A 15,811-nucleotide genomic window follows, 5' to 3' on the forward strand; every position below is an offset into this window, starting at 1 on the left:
TTATTTGTTATTGCATAATTATAAAGAAGATAGACTTTGGTGATAACCAAATTTGAATGCGAATCCTGCTCCACCATTTACTAGTCTCAGGAAAGTTATTTTATCTCTCTAAGCCGTGATGTTCTCTTTTATAAAATAAACATCATCAACTCACAGGTTTATTGACATCATTGAAAAAGATGGTGGATGTAAAATACTTAGTACAGTGGATAACAAATGGCAGATAGTCTGATCACTAAAATCATTAGATTTAAATTTATTTCTTGACCTTTCTTTAATTTTATTCAGTTAGTCTCTAACTTTCCTAGCATTAAACTATTCTTCCTTGGTTCTTCCCATCTATTAATAATTAAATGGCATTACCATCTAGTCAAATATGTAGCCAGAACCTAGATAGATATTCTTTATCAGCTCTCACTATCACCTCCTTCTAGATATAATCCATCACAAATTATGTAATTCTGTCTTCAAAATGTAACTGATCCCATTTTCATGTCTCTGTCTTCATTGCTATCACTAAACAAAAATCAATATTTTAATAAGAACATTTTTATAAAACATTAAAAGTTAATAATATAAAAATTATACAGTTTGCCTAATACATGTTATTTTTTCTAAATATTAGAGATCTGTATAGTAATCTCTTATAGTTCCAAGGTAATAAGGTTTTACTTCAAAAGCCATATATATAAATATAAATATATATATATAATATACCTATATGTATTGTAAAGTTAGTTCTCTGATTTAAATATATTAGGCATCAAACATTATATAGAATTTTTATCATAAACTATCTTCTATTTCATTGTACATAAATGAAACTGTATATTATATTATATTAATTTTTAATCCCTTGACCTTAAATAAAGCAAGATTATTAGACTGAATTCTTTTAATTAGCCAAGTTTTTTGTCTATAAACGTCTATAATTCGGGGGGCATTCTATTTTTGGATCACCTCTCTCTCCCAGAGACCTTTTCTCTTGCGCTTTACAATAAAACTGTACTGTTTAAATCTTGAAAAAAAATTTATAAGAAGAACATTCAATTACTATAACATAGGCTATATCTACATAAAAGTTCAAAATGATTTGTAGATTTTAGAATGGAGGATCCACATTTCTACAATCAAAAGAAACCAACCCCAAATGATGGTTCATCTTTGATCCCAATCCCCAAATCTATAATCTTTTCATTTTAAACAAAAATGAAAGGCTCAGCTAACTTAGCCACAGTACTTTTTACTACTTTTCCTTATTCCTGAATTCTTATAGATGCTCTTATTAGCTTAAGTTTATTTACAGATATGAAAGTCAAATTCAAATACATTTAAACAACTCAGTTCTTGGGAACACGGATCTGATAAACACAGCACTTTGAAACACCTAACATCAATCTTTCTGGAAGTTATAAGCCCAGAAAAGGTAAGTGGTAAAAAAAACGAAAGATGTTCTGTTACTAGAATAAAGTGATGATATAATACATTTTAGGAGAAGCTTTATTACCTGGAACTATTCCTGTCAATGGAAGAGTTATGGTTTCTTATCAAATCCTTCAAAGAAGTCTTTGTTGATTTAGTTACAATGTACTCTGTGTAGAATAATCTTGTACAACAAAAGCTTTAAGGGAACCACATCACTGGAGTGTTTAAACCTTTTAGAAGAGAAAAAAATTACAACTAATTTGGATCCTACAAGTTGCTGGCTGAAACACGGATGGGCAGTCTGAAAATCTGCACTGCCTTTGTTTTGATAAAATAAGTTAGTTTAGAAATTTGGTAAAAAATGGTAGCAAGACAGAGAGTAGGAAAAGGAATTGGAGAAAGAGTTACTCCAGAAGAGGCATTTTGAAACTTGGAAGTAGAACTGGTAAGAGATGGCATCTTTCTTGTTATTTTATTCTTTGCCATCAAACTCTCCCACTTTTTTTCTTCCTCCATAGCTTTCTCTAAGCAAACTAGGTATACCACGGAACATTCTCAAGTGAATTAAAAGGAAGCTACACTTTACCACTTCTATTCAACAGTGTACTCACATTCCAGCTATTGCAAGGAAATAAGAAAAGGAAATTTAAACCATAAAGATCAAAAACTAAGAAGCAAAATTTTATCTGCAGATGATATGAATTTTCAAAATAGAAAATCCCAAGGAATCTTCAAAACAAAAACTAGAATTAGTAAGTGAAAACAGAAAGTTCACAAGATACAAAGTTAATATGCAAAAAAAATTACATATGCGAAATAAACAATTGGAAAAAATGGAATTTTGAAAATAATATAAGTTACAATAATGACAAAAAATACTCTTATGCTGTTTACTTAGGAATAAGTCTAATAAAAGACATCCATAATTTCTGTATTGGAAAATAAACAAATATTGCTGGGAGAAACTATAGATGGCCTAAATAAATGAAAATATACACTACATTCATGGATTGGAAGATTCAAAATTTTTAGGATGGCAATTCTCCCAAAATTTGTAATGTGGAGTCAATACAATACCAGTCAGAATTTCAGCACTCTATTTTTTGGGTATTAAAAAAATAAAAAAGACAAAATATTCCAAACCATATATGGAAATCCAAAGGATATAGAATAACAAAGCAGTTTTAGAATAAAAGAACCCCATTTGATTTTAAAGTTTATTATGAAGCCACCATAATTAGGACAGTTTGGTAATAGCCAAGAGATAGACATACGTATCAATTAAATGAAGTAGAGTGACTTACACCTACATCTACTGAGTTTTGACAGAGTCGTTAAGTTAATTCAATTGGGAAAGGAAAGATTTTTCAACAAATCTTGCTGGATCAACTGGATATCCATATGGAAATAAGTGAATACTAACCCTGACCTCACAACATATGCAAAAATTTAGTGCAAAGGACGTTAGGCCAAAAACCAGAAATAACCCAATGGTCCAACAAAAGTTAAATGGATAAATTATAGCATCTCCATACAATGGAATGTTACTCAGCAATAAATGATAACAGGCTATACACCAACATGGATGAATCTAAAATCATTATGTTGAATAAAAGAAACCAGGGCGCGCGCGCACACACACGCACACACACACACACACACACACACAAAGGAGTACATATTATATGATTCCATTTATATAAAATTCTAGAAAATAGAAATTAATCTCTAGTGACAGAAATCAGATCAATGGTTGCCTGTGGATTGGAGTGAAAGAACACAAAGGTTACAAAGGGAAACAAACTTTTGAGGGCAGATGGAAATGCTAGTTATCTAGATTGTGGTGGTGATCATTTCACAGGTATATACACATGTCAAAACTGATCATATTATGCACTTCATATAGGTGCAGTTTATTTGACTTCAGCTGAACTCCAATAAAGTTAAAAAAAAAATCTGAATGAGATCACCAAGAGAATGAGTGTTAATAAAGATTAGCAAAAGTCCAAGGCTGGTCCTTGTTGTACCTTAAGGATTAGAGATGGGAAGATGAGGAATAATGATCAAAGTGGCCTGAAAAGGAACAATCCATAAGGTAATAGGACATCTAAGCATGAGTGATGGATTTATAAACCAAGGATAGCACGTATATCAAGGCAAAAAATGTGATTAAGTGAATTGAATAACTCATATTAAGACAAGTAGGATAAGGACTAAAAAATATCATAGGGTTTAGCAAGGTGGGTATCAGACAATGAAAAGACTAATTCTCATGTAGGGATGTGGAGAAGATTTGTAGCAAAGAAGAGTAGAGAAATAGGGTGATGGCTAGGAGGCGTTGATGTCAAGAGAGGTTTAGTTCATTCATTTACTATGTTTCCAAATAGGAGAAGCCATAGCAGAGTTGTATGTTGATAAGAATGAAGGAGGATGGATAGATATTGAGGTGGTATCCATGAATAGATGAGAGGGGGTAATTCTTATGTACAAGTGGAAGGGATGATGGGAACTATGAGTACAGAGCTCATCCAAAGAGAAGGCAGAGTATGTAAGAACTGATACAGGTACGTAGGTAGATAAACCTGATGGAAATCTGTAGAGCAGCGGTTCTCATCTTTGTACATTAGAATAGTCGGCATAATATTCTAAAATATTAATGCCTAGTTCCCCCCCACCCCAAGTCAACACCCTGAGTTTTTTATTTCATTGGTTTGGGTCCCAGACTAGGTTTTTGTTTGGGGGTTTTTATTTGCTTGCTTGTTTTGTTTTTATTTGCTTTAGTATACAGGAGATTCTAGGGTGTATCCCAGAGAACCACTGTAAAATACAAGTCCTCTGATGATTGCTCTAAGTCTTCCAGTGGAATAGGAAGCAAAGTCTTCAGCTAAGACGATGGAAAAGAAACTATTGTGGTTTCAGGTGATATACAAAAGACACTAATCCAATTTCAACTAGGTAACTAAGGGTGACCTGAGGTCCCTGATATAATGAGAGAAAGAAAGATTAAGGCAGAACTGAATCAGAACAAGGCTTCAGAAAAGCAATAGTGGGAAGGGAAGAAAACCATCAATGCATCATCCATTAGAGAAACACAGCAAGGGGTAGAAATCAGAGAGGGTGTTTGCCAAAGCTAGTCCTGGAGTTCCTATGAAGGGCTTGACTGGAACATGGCGTAGGAACTTGGCTGGAACGTAGGGGAAGGAGTCAGGAAAACTGAATTATCCTGACTGCATCACTTGAGCACTTTCCTGCTGGAAATTCATCTCTTATATGCAGATAGCGTTGTAGTTAAAATATATAAAATTTAATATAATATCTGCCACAAAAGGCCAGGCTAGAGAGGTCTAAAACAGATTTGCTTCTGAAAAAAAATTGTACAATTTTTCCATGCCAGTCTGAGGCATTGGCTTTTCTCTTTTTTGCAAGTAAGCCACTGAGGGGAGTTGACTAGAAATTTGACATGATCAAAATGATGTTTTAAGAGGATTCATCTGGAGGTGGCATAAAGGGAAAGACTGGGGTAAGTAAGGAAATTATTATTTCTCTAGAAGTGAGGCAATGAGTCTTCAGTGAAGTGGTGGCAGTTGCAATGGAAAGGAAATGATGAATGCAAGATAAATTTTAGAGTAAAATTCAACTAATTGGATGACTAATTGGATGGAGAGAGCAAAGAGTCAAAAATGACTCAGTTTCATGCTTAATTGACAGGGCAAATGGTGGCAGAATGAATAAGAGTCAGGGATCAGGATAGAAGTTGGAAGGAGAAACTGAATTTAGGCAGAAAAATGATGAATTTGTTATTTGACACAGTTGTGTTTTTGTTAGCTATGGACATGCCAATGAAACACCCACCAGGCAGGCAGTTAGATATTTGCAGCTGAGCAATAAGCTCCGGAGACATGACCAGAAGACGGGAATTGATGATTAGCCACCAAAGATTTGATTGCTACAGCCATAAGGATAAAATCGCCCAAGAGGGCACACAGTGAGAAAAGCTAAGAATTCGAAGGAAACTGCTGTGCCTGGCATTAACCCTGTAGTTGGTAGATTATAGGGAGGACAGAGGCCTCAGGGGTTCAGTGGAGGGGCTGGTGTGTAAATAGGATACTCAGAGGACTCCAGCAAGTGGCTATTTAGCAACTCGGTTGAAAGTATTTTGATATGTTATCAGCTTGTTTAGCTATACCTGTGCATGAAGGCAGAATGCCAATCCCACGTGTAAAACAAGTCCAAGTATTGGTTTATACCAGGTAAAGGAGCAGCTGGGTCTTCCTGTTTGGGCTTTCTACAATTAAGGGCCAAGGCAGCTGCACGAAAGGCAGCAGCTATGTACCTATAAGGCAGTACTGGGGTGTGGTGAGGATCAACCCGCTGCATTTCCGATTAAGCACCCAGAAAATTCTGAAGCACAGCAGCATTCTATCAACAACTGGGAAAGTTAGCTGGGTGCCGCTTTGACAGGTCAGAGCAGAAAAGAATGTGGAGCCACCTCCCAATGAAACACCTGAATTCAGGTTGACTCATAAGGAGTATTCACTTATATACTACAGGCCCCAGTGCCTGGAGCTACCTTATTGGGGCAGTAAAAGGCATGAGTTTCACAGTCAATATATCTGATTGGCGAGATGCAGGGTGCCAATTTTTTTCAGATAAACATTATGAGCTGTTGCAAATACGAGCCAGTGAAATAGCAATAGACCAGGCTGCCTTTGTTTCCAGGTTAATCTTTTTACCAGTTGGATCCATTGAATTTCTCACAGGCCATCTTTGTTCTTGTGGGTGGTGGAGGGAAGGAGAGCATTCTGGAGACTGAAGTCATATTTATACATGGTATAATTAAAATACAAATTAAATATAGATCATAAAAAAGATAGGAAAAATACTCTTCACATCAAAAGTGTGCAGATGTACCGTAGCCTTATGTAGTCTGAGTCCATTTCAGTGGAAATACAAACACTTAGAGTGTCACAGAAATAACATTTGCTAAGGGAAAGTTGAGCTGGCAGGACTGATCTAATTCTGATAAAAACAAATATATATATATCAGTTTGAATTTACAGGCTAAGATGGTTACAAACCACTCTGCAATCTGCCATATTTTGCCTAAGTGGTAGTTTTCTAACTTAAGGGAGACTCAACCCAGTGACTAAATAAAGAGTCTGAATCACTTAGCAGGTCAAAGCTAAGATGTGTTGGCAGAACAAGTTCTGCAGAGGGATACACAGGCTCTGTGTGTGTTGCACTCACTAGCATGACCTGAGGATTTAACAACGGCACATCCCACAACATGTCTGGAAGTGCCAAGAAAGCCTATTAGAATCACTCGATACCACCTAAAAGGGAGGCCACATTTCTAAAGGATGTAGGATTTTCAGACTGCTGTTCCCAAGGTGCCAATAGCTTATTGGCTCCATCTGAATTAAGCAAGATTGCCAACCTTCCTTTTGACCTTAGCACTGTTTCCAATCTGCTTAGATATGAATGTGCTATGCAATATTGGAAACATAAACCTCTCCCAGAGCAGACACCCCATGGCCTAATCGTTTGTTTTTGTTACAAGAATTTAAAGTATAGAAAACCCTTTCCTCCCTCTAACATCTTGCTCCACTTGACAGCTGACAAAAATCAGTTTTGTTCATTCTGGCAAAAACAAAGAAAAACAGAAAAAATGCATTATAAGAGAGCGTGTTTCAACAGACTTGGACAACTACCCTGGAACCTTTATACTGAAATGAGATTAGAGCCCTGGGACTGTGTTATAGGTGAGAGTGTCACATTAATATTTTCCTGGAGCTGGTAGCGCAAAATGGAAACATATACACCCTTGCACCCTTGAATAGAATGCCGGTTTCTGAAGAGCAGATAGGATTCTTAAAAAGAGATTTTTGTTCTGGCACTATGTCAGCATGATGGAATCTTGTAGAGAAAAAGAAATTGAATTAAATTCCTGTATAAATCATTAGCATCAACATGCATCTATAATGGATAGTATACATTTAACCAGATGAGAAACTAACCTAAGAATGGCAAAGTCTAGACAGCACGTGGTCAGACAATTAAGTTTGCGAACTAATCCTAGAAAAAGTGCTACATACCTCATTGCTGAGTATCACTACAGTCACCTTTGAAGTTCTCCCCTTGGGAAGCTAAGCACCAATGCCAGCACCTAGCCCACCCTTCAAAGCAATTTTGGAACTCTTTTTTTTGGAATGGCCATCAGAGCTGTCATCGTATTATCCTTAATGTCCTTAATGTCATCAAAATGTCTTCCTTTCAATATTTCTTTTATCTTTGGATAAAGAAAGAAGTAATTGTCGGCCAAATCAGGTGAGTAGGGAGGTTGTTCCAATACAGTTATTTGTTTACTGGCTAAAAACTCCCTCACAGACAGTGTCGTGTGAGCTGGTGCATTGTTGAGATGCAAGAGCCATGAATTGTTGGTGAAAAGTTCAGGTCATCTAACTTTTTCACACAGTCTTTTCAACACTTCCAAATAGTAAACTTGGTTAACTGTTGGTCCCACTGGTATAAATTCATAATAAATAACCCCTCTGATATCAAAAAAAGGTTAGCAACATCACTGCAACAAGTTTGTGAACTTAATTGTCAGAACTCGTATATACCCAGCAAGGTGGTGAGGTACCCCAGGAACAGCAAGTATTTGTCATGTAGGCCACCTTTGCCCCCATAGCAGATACCATCAATTGATTATGGTACTCTTTCCCACTCAAGCTTGGATGAGCCACAGAATTCTCAACATAATGCTCAAGAAAGTCACTATTAATCAGTCAGGTTTGGTAAATGAAATGAAACCCATGTTTTGTCTTCAATCCAGCATATTTTGTAACCAACCTTTAAGGAAGGCACTTTTCTAGCATCAACTCGCAATTCTTTTCCACATGGGTCTTGCTAAAAGAATTCTTAAATGTAGCTCTTTTACTCATTCATTCATTCAACCTATATTTATTGAGCACCTACTATGGGCAGGGCACTGTTCAGTTTCGAGGACATGGCAGTAGCAAAACAGACAAAAATACCCTGTGGGAGCTTACATTCTAATGCTTATAAAGTTACGAACATCGAGCCAATGAACATTTAAGTTTATATTGGTCTCTTCTAATTTATTAAAGTGGTCACTCATTAACAGATCTATGCAGATGAGGAACTACCAACTTAGGGTAGGCATGAACAATTTTTATTTCATATCCAAATATAACCTACAGCAAAGTTCATCTGACCCATGGTTAGTACATCCTTAGTATTACACGGCATGATAATAAAGGATACCCAACAAGCCATTCTTGTATTTGACTATAATCAGTATTATATTTATAGCAAATCTTAGCCCTTCCTGTGGTCAGTTTGTTGGGGGTGGAAATAGGGACAGCTGAGTAAGGGGGGAAGGAGTATCGAATGAAGCCAGAATAAGTTATAAATTAAATTATTCTGACAATCTAGCACTTGCAACTCATGACCAGGAAATAAATTTAGGAAATTCGTGAATATTTGTTATCTTCTCATTTATTATTATTTTATTACTATCAGGTTAGAATATAACATATTCAACTAGGTTCCTGCAGCCTCTCTGACCATGCAATACATTTGTATCTCAGTGAGATGACACTGCCATGCAAGAAACCCAGCCTACAACGTCACTCTATACAACTGTGCAGCCTAGTACAAGAGGCTGAAAAGAATGGTCCTAAAAGTGGGATAATATACCAGTTAGACAGATTACCACCGTTTAATGTTGCTGAATATTTAAATTTCTGCATAGCAAGGCTGCCCTTGGTTTGGCTTTCATCTTTCTCATATATCACATTGTTGTTTTAAGGTAAGAAATACTTGACAGTTTAAAAAGGCAGACAGTCCTAAATCAAGAATTTTGAATTTTAATGTAGTTCCAAATTCCTTGGGGGAGGGATACATTTTTTTTTTTCCTAGCGTAAAGATATATTCACACAGAGAAAAATGCTACTGATCAGTTCATGTAGTCAAAATTGTTCCTTTGAAGCCCTGAATGTGTATGCAGAAGGAATCCCTTATAAAGAGAAGTGGTTTCTTTTATAAAATTAATCATCTTCTGAGCGGAATGCTTTGAGTTTAGCTAACTTGAAGAAACTTCCTTTGGTTGAAGTAATTTAATCTGAATATTTTTTTCATGAAGTAAAAGATTTCCCTCTAAATTTTCTTCATGAGTAAGTGTTGTCTAAGATAAGATATCTGTGTGTTCCAGGGTAACCGCATCCTTACCGAATGAAAATATTTTTACTTTTTAGCAAAAACATGCTACTTTATGTTTGTTGAATGGTTCCAACATTCCGTTTAAAATGCATTCTGGAAGGATTTCTTTTCTTTTAGTTACACATAACTTGTGGAACTTTGACTACAACAAGTTGAGTGTTTGGCCAGTATGTAATACATTTGTGTTTCAAAAAATATATCTCACTTGTTTGAAAACAAAACATTAAATTTTGAAACCTGTAATTAAAAGCTATGCAATCTAATGTAAACTATGATATCATAGATTGCCATCAATAAACTTCCCTTTAGGGGATGGAAATTTAAAAGGTTAATAAATTATTATTGTTAGCTTTCTCATTACTTTCTTAATGGGTTATATACAGGTTTTGCTATAGAAACTTGTGGAGACAGTAACAAAGATACGACTTGAGTCTCTTCTGGGAAAATGGTTGGAGAAGAGAGTTGTAGACACAATGTGATAGAAACCCCGCCAACAACCTTGAAATCTGGATCATCTTCATTGACCTTCCTCGGTCCAGGTCCAGAGGAAGGATCAACCCCTGGCTTCTCTGTTTGAATTCCTCTTAGGGCAGATCCCCTTTTCATTCTAATGAACCCCCACAGGCACCCCACAGACCTAACACCCTGCTTGAGTTTGAGTAAGCATTTGACAAATGGCAGCTATTTTTAATGCATGATCTCCACATATTTATGGAACCAAAAAAAAAAAAAAAAAGAAAAAGAATGGCAAAAAGGAAACTTAAGGCACAAGCCATTTATCTCTGTCACAGCATTTCACCCCGCAGCTTCTTTCCCTGCCCAGCCCTTTGTCAGACAACATCTTACTCTGGCCAATGCAGCAGGAACCCAGGGAGCTGAAATAACTGCAGGAGTTCAGGCTAACTCTGGCAAATGAGACAGCAGAGCAGAGGTACAGGGAATTCTGGTGACGGATAAGAGAATTATCTATTGATAAATGTAAATTCCATGTTTGTAGTTTTTTATTTTTTGTTATTATTTTGTTGTTTGATAAAGACTGAAGTCAGGACTCAAAAAATAAATGAGCAATCAATCAATCAATCAAATCATGGGTCAGACTGTGATAAAGCCAGAACTGGATTATTTCGTAAAGGAATTCCATAATTCCTTAGAAAAGGTAACACATAAAATAATAAAACATGGTTGATTCATATCCCCTCAACTAGAGTACGGTTTCTACTTATAAGATTCTATGAAACTATTGTTAACTGTTGAAGGTGTGCTTTTTAGGGCAAAAATCTGGACCGAGTATAGTAACCACTGATTTCAACATAATTACATCAGAATAGCAATGAGGTTGATTTCATTTGATTACTGGTGCATATGTGCACATGTGTGCATGTTTATGTAAATCAACTATTTTTTTAATCTGGTATTTTTCGTCATATAGCTAGCTATATCTCCTCACTCCTTTTCAAAGGCAGTCATATGTGGATAACTCTGATTCTATGTATTTCTGTTTCTGAATAATACAGGACGTCTATGAAAGTGTAACATAAGGAAATTTCTAATTTTGAATGGTATATAGAATGTGGTCACATATACATAAATACATATGTAAATTTCCATTACAGATTTAGGTCATCTATAGCTGTTTGTTTTTGTTTTCATTTTGCCATCTGTGTCACCAAGTTTACATAGTTAACAAATTTTGATAAGACATATGCAAAAAATGTGGGGAAACTTGAATTTTTCCAAAAAATTTTTTTAATGTACTGAAAATAACCATAAGGAATAACAATAATGAATCTACTACCTTACTAGATTTATAGATTTAGGTTTTTTTATTAGTAGTAGTTTCAAATAACAAAAACTCAGCCCAAAGTAACTTTAGCAAAAAAAGTGTATATATATATATATATATATACACACACACATATATATTTATTTATTTATTTATTTTTTAAGTGGAGAAGGATATTTAGAGACCTTAAAAGAAGCTGATGATTAACCCATCCCTGATGAAAGGAGGTCTCAGCTTTGCTTCAGGCTCCTATTGGTGGTCTTTGTAAGTTATCTCTTTAATAGTAATTAATGGCAGTCATAATAATCTTAAGAGCTAACATCTATTGAATATATAGTATGCAACACTTTAAATGAATTTTCTTATCTGTATTTCAGAGCCACTGTATGAGAAAAGTTCACATTATTTTTTCCTGTTTCCAATTAAAGACGAAAAGGTTAAATAAATTTCCCAAGACTGCATTGCCAGTCAGTAGCAGAAAAAGGCATTGGATTTAGTCAAAATGATATGAGAACTCAAGCACATAAACAACCACAGGACATCATGGTTCCCTTTCAAACAACTCCTAGGTTCTCCTGCTCAGTTCAAAAATACAAAATTTGGAAGAAGGGATGCTTATGGCTCTAGCTTGGATCAGGTGTCCATCCACCACTAGATCAAGTTTCTAAGAGAAAGAGCCAGGGTTACTGACGATGTACAAAATGGTAGCCGTTTGTGTTTGGGGAGTGCTGTGGAGAGCTAGGCTGCCATACCAAGAGTATGCCATACCTTTAGTATATCCATCCTACCTTCATGCAATCTCCCCAATCAAATGTGATTGCTACCTTCCCAGAAACTAAGCACTTTATCATTTTCTACAACCCTCAGCAAACTTTGCTTTGTGTTATAGTGATAGGCTTGTATATCGTCACCTCTAGAAAAGTCCTAGAATGCAGGGAGTTTTCCTTTTCTTTTTTATGTTCTTTACAGTCTACCAGACACTGACCCATAGAAGACCATTTAAAGACTAGTTATTGAATTTTAAAAATGACTGTGACTGGTAAATGATGTGAAGAAGACCAGCTCTTTCCAATCGTAGACAAAGACTAGGGAGACACCTGGGCAAAAGCAAACTGAGGGGAAAAAAATACATATGAAAGGAGTAAAATATGGTCTACGCATCAGTTTAAAAATCAGCACATGAAAATAACCTTATTTTTAGCTTCAGCTTGATGATTCAGCTTTTCTAGTGTAAATAATTTATAAGAGAAGTTGAGACAGAAATCAGGTTTGTGGGAAATGTAAATTAATTTGAATCCAAAATTAGAAGAACCCTTCCCATGGACAGATGACAAGGGGACAAAAAGGGCAAAACGAATTTGATGAACACACAGTGGCAAAACCACGGAACCACAGAAGCTAGCAGGCTGATGGCTTTTTGATAAAGGAGATAGAGGAATCAAGAGTCCATGGTGACCAGAGGTTTACACAGAAAAACAAATAACATAGGGCAAGAAGGCGGATATAAAAGAACATAAAATTTACAACATATTTGTTTTGTAGACTTGGCTTGAGGCAAAAGTGGGAAATAGGCAGAGACTGTATGCAGGTCTCCAAGTCTTCCATTTTGTGCCCAGTTAGACTTTCTAGCACTTTCTCCAAACTTTCACTACCCAAGAGCCTTCTGTTTCCCCCTTTAACTCTGTTCTCAATGGAAGATAGGGTCAGGTATCTCTCATTTACAAGCTAATATAAACGAATAACTCTGGGTGTTACCATTCATTTAATTTTGAAAGTAAAAGTTTAATTTCTGTTCAAGGAATTCCAACAGCAACAGGTATATTGGGCAGATTTAAAAGAGTCAGGATTCCTGACTCAGACATCACATAAAGCTGACCCTCCATTCAAGAGAATTCTATGTAGGGAAGTGGCATATTTTCTGCTAAACTCTCTTTTGCTCAGAAAGAATATGGGGTCTCAGAGAATACATATATTTTGGTGCTACTTTTCTACTAAATACTGTGTGTCCTTTGGTGAATCACTCAATCACTCTGGGCTATTTTTTTCTTTTTAAGCCTCAGTTAAAATCACTACCTGGAACTATTGTAAGAATTGAAAATATGTACTTGCCAAGGACAGTGTGGCACTTAGTAAGTGTTCATTAAACAGTAGTTATAATTTTTATATACACTACTGCTAGTGTCATTATTTTTGTTACATTTGGTGGAGGTCTCCAAAGTGGGACGTCTGGAACTCAGAGTATGCATGTTATAAACTGTTGAGATGTGGTCTTCAAAAACAACTCACAAAATAAACAAGTGGCTTGAGAGGATTTCGGCAAAGAAACTATGAATTGAATTTGGTATGAAAAATGCACAAGTTCAAGAATATGGCAGCACTGGCATATCACCTATTCTTTATATGAGCTCCTGCTTGCCTCCTACATTGTCATTAAAATGGTAACAGCTGATGAGAAGGCAGAGGCCAAAGAAGTTGTCTATTGGAAATTGATATCGACCATCATTAACAATTGCCCCATTAATAAGTAAAATAAAATTATCTTAAAGCATTTGTCATCTCCTTAATTTTTCTTTTGTTCTGACTGCACATTATTTATTTATAAATATGCAAAAGTTAAGGGGTACCTCATTGAAAATTTTTGAGGATGCAGCACTTAATGGAAAACATTTGGAAACCACTAAGTGCATGAACTTTTCATTTCTGGGGTCTCTAAGTTAATGGCAGAAAGAGGAAAACAATTTCAATGGAACCTGGAAAAAATTTTTAACATATGGATAATTTATTCCCAGGTAAAATAAAGAAATCATTAACATGTCATTTGAGTTTACTCAATTTGTTAGTAAACACTGAAAAAGCAGAACATTTATTATTCATCTCCCCCCATCTTCTAGAACTTAGTCCTTTAAGTCTAGTTTCCAAAGGTGTCACAAGATCATTTAATCTTTTACCCACTTCCTGCCAGGCCACTGGGAAGCTGGCCAGAGCCAAAGGGAATTCGGGATCACAAAGCCTGAACGCATCTCTAGATAATGAAGGAAATAGCACTGAAAAATAAAAATTCCCTTCATAAAATTGTACCAGGACAATAGATTTGTGGGGCCAGCAGCATTTCAAAATTCTTTGTTTATTCTTAGAAACTTATCTCCATCTATCTTCTGATTACTTGATGGATTGAGGGAGTGATCTATGCATCTAGAGCGAGGGATCCTATGCTTGCTCCTTTCAAATCTACACGAGAATAATTTATTTATTCTCTCTTTTATAAAGCTCATAAGGCTTTGCATAGTATGTTTTTTGTGTCTATGTGCTCTCAGGCTAATGGGAATAATATCGTTCAATAAAAATAAGATACACTGATATTTTTATTCTGAGCCACCACTTTTCTTTTTTGAATAAAGATCCAAATTAATAGCATAGTCTAACAGGCTTTCCTATTTCCTTGTTCTTTTAGCTGAGGCTTTCAAATTCCCTTAAGCCAAATCTAGATTCTCGAAACCATCAGAAGCTCTCTTAAATTGGGTAGATTTTTGAGGAAAGAATGCCCTTCTAATTCTGCTCTGCGGTTGACTGACCCTGAGATGGGAATTGGTGCATCGTAACCTCTCTCTGTGAGCCTGGGAGTTTCCATCAGTAAAATAAGCCTCCTCATATCGAAATGCTCATGTGTTTCTGAGAGAAGTCCAGAGCAACTGAACATTTGCCTGGTGCTACAAAATCCTTGGGTGGGAGTCAGGCAGGACACGCTGCGAATATGACTCTCGGTGCCAATTTCCAGATGGAACTCTGGAGCTATCCTGGGTTCACTCCTTTTCAAAAATCTGTTCCGAAAGTGCTCCTAGGACGGGTATGGGCTGTGAGGCTCGTTTGTTTTTCCTGGTCACCATGGAGCTGCTAGTTTCAATCACAGAGCCTCAGAGCCACTGGGAAAGAAGAGTGAGTGCCAGAACCCACTGGCTGCCTTTAGAGAAGCTGAAGGGTAAGTAGCAGGAAGCAGTAAACCCAAATCGCAGCTGCCAATAAATGACCTAGACACTGTTTTGTTGGCTGTCCTGTTTGAGTTCTTCACAGCTAAGCAAATCAAGACAAAGGGGAGGGGGGTAACAAAGTTTCTCAAGGATCCAACGAGGTGAGTCTCTTAGCTAAAAGGAGTTTTACTAGGAACTCTTTTGTAAGAGGTTCCGTTCTGGCAGAAAAGCAGAGATGGATCCAAGTTTGGATTCTGAATCATTTAGGCTGAGCAAGTTGCTCAAATTTTGCCAAACTCAGTTTCTTATCTATAAAATAGGCATCATAATATCTACCCAATGGATATAAAGTGCCAAACAGTACTGGGCACATGGGAAGAAGCCCCAGTAAGTG

The sequence above is a fragment of the Rhinolophus ferrumequinum genome, chromosome 14 (assembly GCF_004115265.2).
Source record: "Rhinolophus ferrumequinum isolate MPI-CBG mRhiFer1 chromosome 14, mRhiFer1_v1.p, whole genome shotgun sequence".
In the NCBI taxonomy this organism is placed as follows: domain Eukaryota; kingdom Metazoa; phylum Chordata; class Mammalia; order Chiroptera; family Rhinolophidae; genus Rhinolophus; species Rhinolophus ferrumequinum.